Genomic DNA, 14624 nt, shown 5'->3' with positions numbered 1-14624 from the left:
TTTAAGTGGAATTTTAAAGGCTCATAAACTCTCAGATTCCTCCATGTATTACAATTACAAAAAAACTTCTGTGGTACGTAATCTTGTGAAAATTTATTGAAGAAATAGCTCAGAGTGTGTAACAATCTTTAAAATGTCTCACCTACTACATGAGGGACTAGCGCTGGGCACACCAAGGACAGAATGGCAGAGAAAGGAATCAGAGGTGGGATGTGAAGGCTGGTAAACAATTCCAGACAGTGCTTCTCAATAACAAAAAAGGACAGTGTGATCAGGGAGCTTGGCATTCCCTGAGTCCATCAGCTGGTCCAAGTTGCTCATTGTCTGGAGACGAGGCCATGCCTTGGTTTCTTCCCATCTTCCTGATAACCATAGTTACAAAAGTCTTTGCATTGACAGATATTAATTTTAGCCCAATATTGGTGAATTACTGTCGTAAGGACCCAGATGATCTTTCGAGGTCCGTTCCAATCCCTAACATTCTGTGATTGTGTGATTCTGTGATAATTGTACTACTGATCTGTATTTGTTACTGTACTGTTATTTAAAGATAAATTGTTTATCCCAAAAGCTGGTGTGGTATCTGTTACTGTATTCCACCCTTATAAAAACTTGGCAGGGTCACCGTAAGCCCATATGTACGTACAATACATATGGTGCTAGATATAGGATGTGATTGTAGTCAATTTATTTGTGGTCCTATATTCTTGCTTTGAAAGGTCAGTGTATGGTCAGTGGTGTCACATTGTTGGAGGAAACTGCACAACATTCTGTGCAGAGAGCTGGTCCCACTCCAAATGTGTAAATGCTACTGATGCATTAATTTGTGTATGCACACATGATGAAGGAGTGATTATCATTTCCCCTTGTGAAAGAATGCATAATTTAACAACACACAGATTAATCCAGTACCCTATACATGCAAAAAAAGCTCATATACTCCTGCTTTTGTCACATATTAGTACATTCAGCCCCTCTCTATGAACAAATAAACTGATGAAGTCTAAACTAGATTACAATACAGCAGCTTTGAAAGTGGAATGGAATATAATTTTTCTCCACAGTGAACAACTTGGATCCTCTTCCCTGAAAGTTTATATTGCTTTGGTATTTTATTTGGATAACAGTGACCTTAATATATTTTACATGAGTTCATAACCTGAAGGTTAATTACCATTCACCCGAAATTGAAACAATGTTGTTCAGCTACTTCTATAAGTCTCTATATAGCAATAGCTTGAAGAAACACTACATGAGAATGCTGTTTTGAATACAAATGGTGTTGTCTTTCTCCAGTCTCCAGCATAACACCTAACTTGCTTTCACAAAAAAATTGCAACGTTTTATGGGGGAAATGTAATTTATATTAATGGAAACTGGATGTAAACTTTTAAGATAATTTGAAGATGCCTATTATTATTTTTACATCAACTGTAAAAACATTCAGATATATTCATTATGCTTGGAGGAGTCCGCCTATCCATCACAAAGTTAATCTGAATTTTAAAAAAGTAACAGCAGAAATTACTTTAGGCCCTGGCACTTAAGATTGTGTATCAGAATGCAGTTCTAACTCACTGGGGCTACACTTATGCTGGCAATCCCACCAGAGATGAGCATGAGCTTGAGTATGTACCCATACTGCTCTTCATGGTTTCAGCACGTCAACTCACTTTCTCATACCAATGCCTAGGCACAGCTCAGGAGATATGAAAGACCAGGACTGTTCCCCAGGGTAATAAAAATCAGAATACTGTGATATGTCTCTTGCCTCAGTGCTGAAAAATGGACCCAGGCTGGGATTCCATCCAGAGCCCACTTACCCAGATCTCATTGCAGAGCAGTATAAAGCGTTAAGAGCAGAAGAATAAACAAAACCTGAAACAAATCTAAAATGTAATATTACAGTAATACAATTAAATTCTCACAAATTTTTGAGCAATGTTCTTCATCAACTTCCCAGTGACCAAACAGCTTCCTAAACTGAACCTCCCTGAGGCTGCTGCCTGGTGTTACAACATCTGCTGCTACTAAGAGGACTCTGATACTGTCATGTTTGTAACTGTACTTCAAACATAGAACGCTGTTAGATCGTTCCTCTTCACCAAGAGGCTCGGCTCCTCTACCACTCCTAAGAAGACATGTTCTCTAGACCCCTGACCATCTTGGTAGCGCTCTCATGGACTCACTACAGTTTCTCAGTCCAGAGGGAATGTGGAGGTTATTCAGGTTTACCAGATGAAGACCTGGTTTACCCAATTTATTGCTGGCATCAGCCCCACGTTGAATGAGAGTTTTAACCAAGTGATTTCTCAACAGCCCTTCCATGACTATACAGCTCACAGTAGATTGACTAATTCACCAATGCAAACCAAAATTACTTCCTTGCTTTTTAGGCCAAACAAGTCAATAATGTAGGTTATAGTAAGAAAACCAGATGTTCAGTGTGTGCATAGATCACATAAACATTTGGGTACAGAGCACCAAGGGTTTCTGTCTTTAGTGCAGGTACAAAAACATATTGGAAAACAACTACAAGCTGATTTATTTGATACTTGAGTATTATCAAAGCTCTGAAACTTTTGCATCCTTATAACAACAATTAATGTATTTTATTAATAAAAGACAAGCATGTGACTGGTATCTCTCTAAAGCACTGCTTTTAATTTAATCAGAAGCGTTCAGAGAATTGAACAAAATAAAGCTAATTTACTGATTTTAAAAAAGAAAATTTACTAACACTTTCAGTAACCTGATTAATATTAAATAGCAATGTGTACTCACTTATTTTAAAAAATGCTTACATTTAACTAATAAACTGTAATCTCATATAAGCAACATGTACATATTTGGACTTCAGGCTATGCCAATATATATATTGCAAATGTTATATTAGATATTATATTATTACAAATAACTATTTACGGGAGTGCACTAGTCAAGTAGAAATCTCTTTTAGGTTAAAATCTCAAGAAATTGCACTTGAGCACCATACAGCATTTACATTTCTGTATAAAATGCTTACAGATTTACAATAAAATATTTATGTAAGCAAAACTTCATTTGTGTTTTAGGAATATTTATTCTGTAAGCTTTTAAATAAATTTAAAAAAATAGTTGGCTGTAAGCCAAAGATCCATCTACAACAGTGGAGAAAGCAACAGAAATATTTACACAGCTGACTCAGTAAAACACATTTGAAAACTGTACAGGTGTAAAGGAACAAATTTGTTTATTATACAGACCTTGCTGTTACAGAGCAGCAATGATTGCTTTTCAAAAAAAATAATGGACACCCTAATATTTCATGTGTAACATTTACAATCTTGAGACCTCATATAAAACCTATAGAGCAGATTCTGATCTCAGAAGTCAAGATGAAGTCACCCTGTGGCTAAATGTTCACAACTTAGGGTGTGAGAGAACTTTTGTCTCATAGGCAAAAATTTGTAATTTTACTGATATTTTATCCTGCTCATTTGCTTGTTTGTTAACATCTTGTTTGTTCATCTTAGACCATGAGTTAGCATGCTAGAAGCTAGGGGACTTTTTTTACTTTTATATGCAGGTTCAGTAGCTTGCAAAAAGGGCTTTCTGATTCCTAATTTACACCTGTGTTATTTTAGTACCAAAAAATTTGTCATATTTAACTGTATTGGGTCAACATCCCATAGAGTGATAATAGTGGACCAAAGGGGTGAAACAGAGGACAGAAAGCTTCTGAGCAAGGAGTCCTTAACAGGTGGAAAAAGTCAGAAATTGTGAATAAGGATGGAAGATGTGAGGAAGTTACAGAGTGGAGATGCAGAAATGGCATGTCAGAAGGTATACAAGCAAGATCATGTAAAGACTAAAGAGGAGCACAATGGCTGGCTTGGATTAAAACATAACTACAGTGAAAGATGTTTTTTTTCTCATTGCCTGACAGGAAGGAAATATGGGCTCAATGACCAGACAGAAGAGGAGATGCTGACGACCAGTCATAATCTGATTATTTTATAACCTTAAAAGTCTATGGAAAAGCACGAAGACATGGAAAAAACAACTGAGAAGTTGTTGCTTTTCTTTTGAAGTTCTGGCAAGATCACTTGCTTTGAGAGACATATAGACTGCCATCAAAAACACACCTTTTCACAAACAAGTTTTCTGCTTTTTCTATTCACATCATTAAAAACATATGGCCATTAGATAATTCACAAATATACGAAATATGAAATAGTCATGAATGACACATTGAAGTCGTCATTTTCATAGCCAGAAGAAATATGTAAAATGAAGTTACCTGAAAAAGAAATGTATAAATAATATAAATAAAAAACCCTAAATAACCCAAATAATAAAAATAAACAAATAAATCTATAAATAAAATCCTAGGTAATATTTAGGTGCCTTGATTTCAAAGTAGGTATGAGTGTTGGCCTTTAATAATGTAGGACAAGGTCCTTGAAATCACTAAGACTGCTTTTAGAGGGGCATACTATGATCCTTTCTTCATAATGTGAACAGGTCATTGTATAAGTCATCCCAATGAAGTCAAAGGAACTAAAAATTAATTTAACTTTTTGTCAGTATCTTTAGAGGTTTTAGGAACCCATGCTACAGCATCACAGCTTTACGTGGAAGAAGAAACAAGAGAACAGATCACACATTGTAAATTCTTACAGAATAGTAAAATATGTGTTTGTTTAATTTAGAAAGAAAATAGCATGTAAAGGTTGCTGAATGCTTATTCAGTCCAAGTGAAGAAACATGGTATGTCCCTGTGTGAACAGTGACAATTTCAAATAAAGACCCTTTCACAATACTAAGCTATTCAGAGAAAACAACCTAATTGAAAAAAAAAAAAAAAATAAAAAGAAAAAAGTCATAATGTATTATTGGTTCTGATTTACTTGCTAATTTGCAGAAATGCTGTATTTTTTATCTCTTACATTTCTTTTCTAGTGCACAAAGATACAGACAAATATCTCAAATATCTTGCTTCACACACTGCACTTCTTTTTTTTTCTCAATATATATGCAAAGCTCAAGGACCATCCAATGAAGAGCATACTTTGATGACCTTTGTCCAGGATAATAAAAGGTCACAAAAGACTGTCCTTTACATAGACTGCATCTGAATTTTTTCTAGAATATGAAGACATATCAATATGAGCTGTCATTCAACCTTGAGGTGTAGTTAAAATAGAAAAATGATGAGAGGTACTTAGTAGCTACTTATTTCACTAAACTGGTCTGTTTAAAACAGAGCATTGAGTTTCAGTGCAATTAAGGGTCATGTGGCAAAGTGGTATCTCTTAAACTCCATCAGTGGAAGATAATATCAGATTAGTCACAGAGAACACAGTTTTTATTTTAATTTCTCATAGCACAGGGATTTTGTGGTTATAGACTTAGGATAAAAGGACTCTGCAGAACAAAATAGAATTTCATCTTTCAACCCTAGAAACCAATAATCTTACACTTAGGAATCAAAAGGTTTTTACATAATGTTTGTGTTTATATCACTTCAAAACTTGCAAAAAAACCACTGAAAAAACTTACTAAATTATATAAACCCCACTTGGCAATGTAGAACTCTCAAGTCCATGCAAGTAATGCTATCATTTGGGTCCAATTAGGTTAGAATAGAAATGTGTGGAAGTGCCACATGATTAAACAAAGCAGAAACAAAAAAGGTGTTTATTAACTTTTTAAATAAAATGCAGTCAACATTCATAACTGTCAGAATCAGTTGTTTTCTGAATAGCACTTGTCGTGATCTGTGCATTATTTTAGAAATGGGACAGATTTGATCTGAACTCATAGATTTGCAAAACCACTATTCAACACAGTGTAGTCAGACACACACTTACCAGCAAAGATCAAGATGCATTATATCCCCAAGTGGTGTGTAGTGCTCATGCTGAAATCTGCTTAGGACTGCACAGCTGGGAAACTTTCACCTTTACCCACTTCCCATCAGGACTGTATCTTTTTATTCATAACATGTGATTGATTTGCCCCCAAGTCTCAAGTATTGCATAAAGGCCAGACTGGTTCCTTCTAGCTCAGAGCCCAGCTGTCGGCTCTATACAGACTAAAGCTGCCTTCAAAACTTGGAAAATCTGAAGAAGATGAGATTTACTTATTAAGAAGCTATCAGTGGAGACCAGCAAAATTTTACCAGGGATCTTAGAACAATACTCAGTAAACTCCATCCTCCCCATGCCTGAAGCTACATTATTTACCACCCTGACCATAGTCTTAAGATCAAAATTCAGTGAAATATGAGCCACACGATGATACCCAAATGACTTTTTTGAGAATATCAGCAGGTAAAAATTGCTCAGAAGAGGGTTTTCACTTCTATTGTCAGTAAGGACTTATCTAGCAGATCACTCAAGCACCTTCCCGCTCATCAGCAAAAGGAGCAGCGCCTTGATGCCATGCAACTAAATGATGCAAACAGTTCAATTCAGGAAGCATTGCTGCTAGCTTTTATCTCCATACAACACTTCCACTAAAGGCAGGACAGTGAATGAGACATGGGAACAGTGACTAACTTGGGATGAAGATATGCAGTCACCTATCAGAGCCAAAACCTTCGCCCTAAAGAGAAAACATGACTATTTAAAAATGGGTAAAAGAATCAATCGGTTAAGTAGATTTAATTCCACAGGCATATTTAATGGATGCAGTCACAAATTAAGGAATATACACATGACCACAAATTCGTGCTTGTAATTCCCAGAAAGAAAGCCTCTGAACTCCTAACTGCTTCTTATCTAAGTCTCAGTTTTGGCTCTAGACACTCAAGCAGCATTTTTTCAGCAGGAGGACTCACTTTTCACTGAAGATGTTGAATTAGTAATTTCATATTAATCTTGACTCTCTCCTTCCTGCAATTTTTGACCTAGTAAAGACTGCAATGGCTCTCACTATCCATCCATCCATCCATCCATCCATCCATCCATCCATCCATCCACCCATCCATCTTTCCAAGCAGAATATTTTCTCCATCAACAGAGAAACCTTATCCCTGATCCCATGGCAAGCACAGATAAACTGTGAGCAGGACTAGCAGATGTGCAGCTGTTTTCCTCTTACTATGTCCAGAAAAAACACAAAGAAGATATTCACTTACCAAAGAAGATTTTTTTCATTATAATTTCAATAAATTTCTCTATATCCACAGAACAGCTGAACTTCCCTACTTACCCCTTTGAAAGATCAGTTGTGTTATCTAATTTTTATAACATACTTTCCTAGGTTGTTTAGTGACTCTTTAGTGAGCCAGGTGCATTTTAGCAGCATCTTTGGTGGTTTCTGCTCTACGCTTAAGAACATCAGAGAAACAAGGTTGTAAGCAGAACTGATGTGTATATGATTAAGTCAAGATCCCTCAAAGTCCTTCTGAGCTAATGGAAAAGTCCACAGTCTTGCAAATGCTGTGGTTGGGATCTCAAAGTCAAGACCTGGGCACCAGGTTCATGTCTGCATGTTTAGGCAGCTTTGAATAATAATTCATACACACCCAGCTCGGATCCAGAAATTACCGTTTCTCTGACCAAGCTCCCTAAGGGATTTTATTCTATAAGTTTTCTTACATCTTGACTTAGCCTGACTTGCTTTTATACATCTAATTCTCTTAATATATGCACAATAAAAAAGGCAGCAATGCCTCATTTTTAAGATCTTGGTGGCTGGAGGCTGGGAAATAGAAGACGTAGATTTCATTCCACCTTCTCATGGAAAATAGGATGAATGCTTTTCCCTGAGAAGAGACCTGGATTCTGTTCACTCTCAAAGGGCTGATGTTTTTGACATGAAATACTAATTAGATGGCATACATTTACTGATTTGAAATCTATAAAAGTATGGGAACTGCAGGTGCTTAGTACCACTTCAAATAAAATTGGCAGAAGATTTTCAGAAATTCTCTCAAATTTGTCATGTCCAGTTGCAAAAATGGGATTTGTGCTCAGCTGTACCAAATACTTATCAGTTCCTAATAACCTTAAGCTGAACTGGATAAATACTCACGAAAAAATCAGGTACAGAATATCTCTGTTTAGACATTTTCTCAAGTCAATATCTAAACTTACAGGCTATGTTTGAAAATATCATTCTTCACTTTTTCTCAGTTCTTATATGCTCTGAGAAATGAAGTAAAATGTTTTGAACTCAAAAGACTGACAGATCTCCTGAAATAAGAAATGCAAACAAAGCTAATAAACAGAAAAGCCAAAAGCTAGCAGCGTCTTACAAGCTAATAGAAAGGAAAATGCAACAAGCTACACAAAGCCTAAAAACCAGCCACCCCAGGGCTCCAGCTCCTTGGTTTTGTGGAACTTAAAGGTCCAGGCTCTTGAATGCAAGAAGGGGAAAATGATTACAGGGGAAGGACAGACACAGCCTTCAATACAATAGCACAATAGCAAACCTTCCTGATCTGAAGGAAGGCTGTGTTTCTGTACGCTGTATGCAGCCAGGATATCTCAGCAATGTAAAAAATGATTTTTTGAAATATATTCATTCAAATGCTAAAATAGTCTGTTGTTAAGGTCTTGAGGACTTCGATGTATCATTTTTTCTTAACAGATTGTCTTAATATATGCATATTGTCTCAAGCTTCCATGCCAAATACAGTACCTGGAAAATGAATTTGTTTTTACTCTATATATCCTGCTTAGTATTTGTCCTTCATTCATATTGTAATATTTATGGCTAAGCCACACACCAAGATATTGTAGAAATCTTATTATTGCTATTAAGCAGGGCTCCCTAAGAAGGAAATGTACAAAAAAAGGTACCATAGATATTGACTCATGTTTAAATTATATTTTCACTTACCTAATAATTAATGTAACAGAGTGAGCAATTGAGTAAAAGGTTATATCTATAAAATTATTAAAAAGGATTAAATTATGCCTAGGAGCTACTAGTGAAAATGCACCCAGCCATGGCTATCTATAGTGCAGTTGCACTGGCTCAGGTGGAAATGGCATATTAATGTGGCCCATTTACTTTATGCTATAGACTTCTCTGAAGGAGGAACAGTGAGACGACTCAGATAAAATACTAATGGAACATAATGAAATGTGGATGTTGATATTGAGAAACTAATGGCAATTTTGTACTTCTGTTGTAAGTGTGCTGTTATTGATTACTACTAATTTTTTTTTCAATTGTAAGCATTGTAGTAATGTTGAGTAATTTGTGCCTGAAAAGGAAAAGGTAAAATACTATTCCACTTAGTAAACACACCTCTATCAGTAAAAACCATCTTGAAATCTTTCAACTGCTTTTGCCTTTCTATAACTTTACTTAAAATTAATACTCTTTTAATTTTATATTGTATATATTTCAAAGCATCTAAGGAACTGCTGAAGCACAGAGGCAACAGTTCCAATATTGAAAACTGTATACAAAGAGGTAATAGTTTCTACATCTGAATTTTAATCAAATTTGAGTATCTCTTTTCTGATTAATGACATGCTACTGTCTGATCATTAGATCTTTGCTGATGTCTGGAATCGAACTGTACTTATTCCAGAGCTTGCTTCAGGGCTGCATCATACATGGTAATAACAGCAGATATACTTATCAACAAATCTTTTGATTGTTCTTGATATAGAAACACACAGAAATTTAATAACTAAAAATACAAAATTTAATTCAAGAATTTCTTGTAATTCTTTCAAATATCACACTTCCCTTTCCCATTTCTTATCATCCTGAAGCTTTATCCATACAGTAATTAAAAATGGTTTTCTATACTCTGTTGACAAGTCTTCAATTTTGGTATGACAACTCTTGTTTTATAATGAGGTGAAAGGATATTAGTGGTAAAGAAAAGTGGACTTCTCTGCTTGCTAATGACTGTCAAATATTATACACTTCTGAACATGCTGTCTTATTGGGAAGAAAATAGTCATATGGGTCCCAAATGTGTGCTGGCATGTTTATTTTTATAATACAAACAACCATGAATTTAAGGTGACTTTCTCCAAAATTAAAGAGAGAAAAGACTCCTTCTTGTCTCTAATGCTGACTATTTCTTTCACTAGCTTTTGAGGTTTATAAGGAGCCTTGAACAAAAATCACAAACATAGAATTATCTTTTTGGCATCTTTGCTGCCCCGTTAAGGAAGGGAGGATAAGGTCTGATGAAAGTTATGTCCTGTGTTTTGAAGGTTAAACCTCTAGACGAGAGATTAAGCATCTGTCTGTGTCATTTACAAAGTACATATGTAAAATTTGGATTGCTTATTTTAAACACTATTTTCTTGGCTCTAACTGGTGTTAATTTTCTGTTGCTTCCTTCTGCGTTTGTTATGTAAAATCAGCACAACTGTCATCTCACACCAACAACTCCTTTAGATTACCTGGCATTATTTCTGCAACGTATTTAGACCAGTTGCTCACAAACGCTTTTGTGGCATCTCTAGGTGGTTTAAAAATATTTTAGATGGTCCTTAAAGTAGAAGGACAAAGGGCAGTTTACAGAGTCACTGTGCTACCCGACCTTCTCAGCAATACCTTCCACCATGGAAAGACTTTCCATCTCCTGGCCTTTGGAAATGCCCAGCTTTAGTTAGATGCTGATTCATTTCCTGCAGCTCTTTAAACATAGCCAGCTGTGTGCTGCCGAGGGTCAGTATTATTTAAGCCTTGTTTCAGAAACTTCCTGTTCCTGAAAGATGGAAAGAGATTTTTTTGGTTGTTTTTGTTTTGTTTTGTTTTGTTTTGTTTGTTTGTTTGTTTTGGTTTGGTTTTTTTGGTTGTTGGTTTTGGTTTTGGTTTTGGGTTTTGGGTTTTGTTTTGTTTGGTTTGGTTTTGGTTTTGGTTTTTTTTGTTGGTTTTTTTTTTCTTTTCCTTGTGGGTGCACATTTCTTCCTCAGTAAAAACAAGTCCTTGGGGAAAAAGCTTCTGTAAATGACTGATAAAGTAGGAAAGTAAGTAGAAAAGGAAGCACAGGCTCAAAGCAGCTGGTTTTTCAGCCAGTTAAATCCCTCCACATCCAGGGCATCAAGGAATCTGAAGTCTAGATATAAGAACAAGGGGAAATTGAATGTATCCTTTGCTGAGTTACATAAGGAAAAAGATGTTCTTATAAGGAACATTAGAGATTATCTGTTTCTGTGAGCCTTAATTTATCAGCTGTTTCACTGCCACAGAATATGCAGTGACAATGACAGCAATAAAAAAAAAAAAATCCAAGAGCTTTGAGACCTTGTTTCTCTATTTGCTTTCAATAATAATTCAGGCTTCGTGTCAAAATAATGATAAGTATTCCCACAAAGATGAACTATTAGTGATGGGCCTTTGTTTCTTAGTTTCTTATCACATCAAAAAGCATAAGTCTTTAATTGTTTTATTAAATATTCATTTTGGTGGCTGTGAAAATATTAGAAACAAAAATATATTACATAAATTGGTTTATATCTTAGGCTGTCTCAAGGCAAATCCAGCCACAAACCACATTCCCTCTTGATTAATATCTCAGTAGTGTTTACTACTCTTCAACTGCTAGTACAATGTTTATTCTGTTCATTATACTGTTTCCTGTATTACTGTAGTGTTTATTGTTCTTCTGTGTATTTTTGACCTCTAATGTTTTATCTGCAGCTCTGCTATTAAATTCACTCTTTTGTTAAATATGGATTCCATCCTGCTTGTATATTGCTAAATTTTTCAAAGCTTTAACATAAAACTATCCCAACGTTTATTGACAGAATTAAGTCAGAAGAATTAAGTAGCCTTGGAAACAGCATTTGCTCACCAGCTACAGAGACTTACTTGGACAAACTGTTGCTGCCACCAGCTTTTTAGAAATATTCTACTGTCTCAGAACAGAAGTATGACTCAGCTGTTGATGGCAAAATTAATGTTGTCTCCAGAAGGATACCCAGTTATGGGCAGATTATGGCTCTGGATAATCCATACAGTGACTTAGACAATAATACATTAGGGATATAGGCTATTTGGAAAATGCTCTCATTTCCTCTGATGAAGAAGCCCCATATATGCATTACAAAGATGAAGTTAGCTATTGGGCTGATTCTTCTGGAGCTGTTTTGTTACCTGAGACAGAAAACTCTTCTATGTCTATGCTGAGCATCCCAGAAACAGTGAAGTCCCAAAATAAGTAATGTATGAATTAATGGTATGCTGAAAGTAAACAAGCCACACCAATTGAGCAATTGAGTGGAGAAAAAAGTCTCTTAAAGACTGTCAAAGAGAAGTCCATTGCTTAGACCCAACTAGATTAAAGAGTCCTATGTTAGTATTTGTCAGTTGAACAGATCACTGATGCAGATAGACGTGAAAAAAAATAAATAGGGAGTATGACACATTTTCCAAGGTAGAGAGAAGAATAATGCATATGCAGAACTGGTATACTAGTGGTAAAGGGAGCAACTATACTTTCTAACTTAGATGGTGCCCGAATAGGAAGCCTGACTCTTTATTCTTTACTCCATACTCTATAATCTTTACTCTTTACTCATTACTCATTACTCTTTAACCTCCTAGAGAATTCAGGTATAGAAACTACATATCTATGACACTTAAGGTTAAATGGCAAATATTCCACATGAATGGCAAAGTTAGAATAAAATATAATATCAGAAAAGAAGAAAAGGAATGGAGGAAAACAACATTTTGTGTGCAAGTCTAGAATTACATCCGTGTCATAGGTGTCTACATTAGTTACACCATTTCATCTTTCAAATAATTTAGAAAGCCAGATTATTGCCAGAAGTATCTAGAAACAAAACAAAAAAACCCCACAACAACAAAAACCAAACACCACCATGAAAAGTAGGACTTCAGATTTGTAGGATATTTCATATTTGCTTTTCTTCTGAACCTAAAACCAGTTACTATATTTCCTATAAACGTGTAAGTTACTGATATTTACAATCACTCCAAGGAAACTATACTTTGTCCTGAGACTCATCGTTTCTGAAGCTAACTCTATTAGCTACATGATTCAGAATAACAATGAGTTTTGAAGTTAAACTTCTGCTTATGTAACTCCCTTGATCATCTCCATTAGTCACGCACTCTTTTGCCTCATGGGGATTTTGCCGACCTAGGATTCTTCTGAGGGAAACTAAACCAGCAGCTCTACTCCAACAGCACTCTGGGCAGGCTCCACGTCAGGGCTGTGGGCTGCACCACCACAGGGTCTCCCTCAAACCATTTGTGCACCACAGATGTTTGGTCCAGTGAGCAGACAAAATGTAATCTGATGTGAATTCCACTAAACATGTGTAATGGAGATGATTAACTGGTATTGCATCAAATTGCTTGTAAATGCAGAAAGAACTTGTTCCAGATCTGAGAGAAATTACCAGGAATCCATGCAAACTCCACTGAAGCCCTTTCCTATGTCAATAGGTACGGTGTTGAACCCAAAATATTTCACATGAAACAAGTCAGCTTTTGCTGATCAACTCTATTCCCAAATGAGTGAGTCATAACAACTGCATTTTGGATTGCATCCCTATCCCTTAAAGTTCAGCACAGACTTTGTTTTTATGTCTTATGATTTGAAATATCACATTTAAAATACATTTTAGGTAGTACTATTCTATATTGTTTTCACCTACTTATCTATCTGCTGTAAATACATGTTTAGGTGATAACTGGTAAAGATTTAAACATACGTTTATCCAGATTGGATTTCAACTTCTCTCTCAGTTGCTAACACCTTTTTACTAGTGACCTCTTCCAGCAGATGTCATTATGTTGTAAGCAGCAAACAGAAATCAGGCAAAGCCTTTATTGCAGAACAGGAGCACCAGAAAATGCTTAGTGTTCTTACTAATTGAATATGTGCGTGTGGAGGGAATTGCATAGTAAACAAAAATGTTGTGTAATCTCTTATTTTTCACACCCTTTCTCAAAATATATTCAAAACACATTTTCAAACACTGCAAGAACAAAATCAAGAATTCTAAAATGCAAAACTACTTCTACGTTAAAAATGTGTGTTTGAGCTCCCACTAGGTATGTCATTATTTCCTTATGTTATTCATATGGGATTGTCTTCAATGTTACTAAAATTTGACACTGTTGAGATGGAACACAGTTTATGCTTCATAATACAGAAAAACCTATTAAACTTTTCCAAACAGAAAGACAACCTATCAAAAAATTTCAGGACTATGAGAATTAGTCAGATTCAGATAGAATCACAAAGTTGACAATTTCTGTTATTTCTGAAGTAAGTTAGGATATTCATCAAATGCAAGTAGTGTGGGCCATATCATCAGGTGCTGTGACACCTGAAAACCAGTGGTCCAAGTTCTCACTTATTCAATGTATGAGGTGGTTCTAATCCACAGGCATGTCCGGATTCAGGAGTGGCAATTGTTTTTCCTGGAACATAAGAATTTTTCTGCCCCTGTGTTAGTAGGTCTCAGAGATGACTATATGATTTCACCTCAGAGATTATTATATGCTTTCTATAATGCTCAATAACCCACTGAGCACCCACAATTGCCAAACAAATTCCAGAATATTAAATTATCCCAAATCAGGACTAATACACTTTGACACAAAATTATTTGAACTACAGTGATACAATGGTGGTGTGAGCAGATGAGGTGTTCTTCACAGTGAAGGCAGTA

This window comes from Nesoenas mayeri (genome assembly GCF_963082525.1).
Source record: "Nesoenas mayeri genome assembly, chromosome: 5".
NCBI lineage: Eukaryota > Metazoa > Chordata > Aves > Columbiformes > Columbidae > Nesoenas > Nesoenas mayeri.
This window is presented reverse-complemented; position numbering follows the sequence as displayed.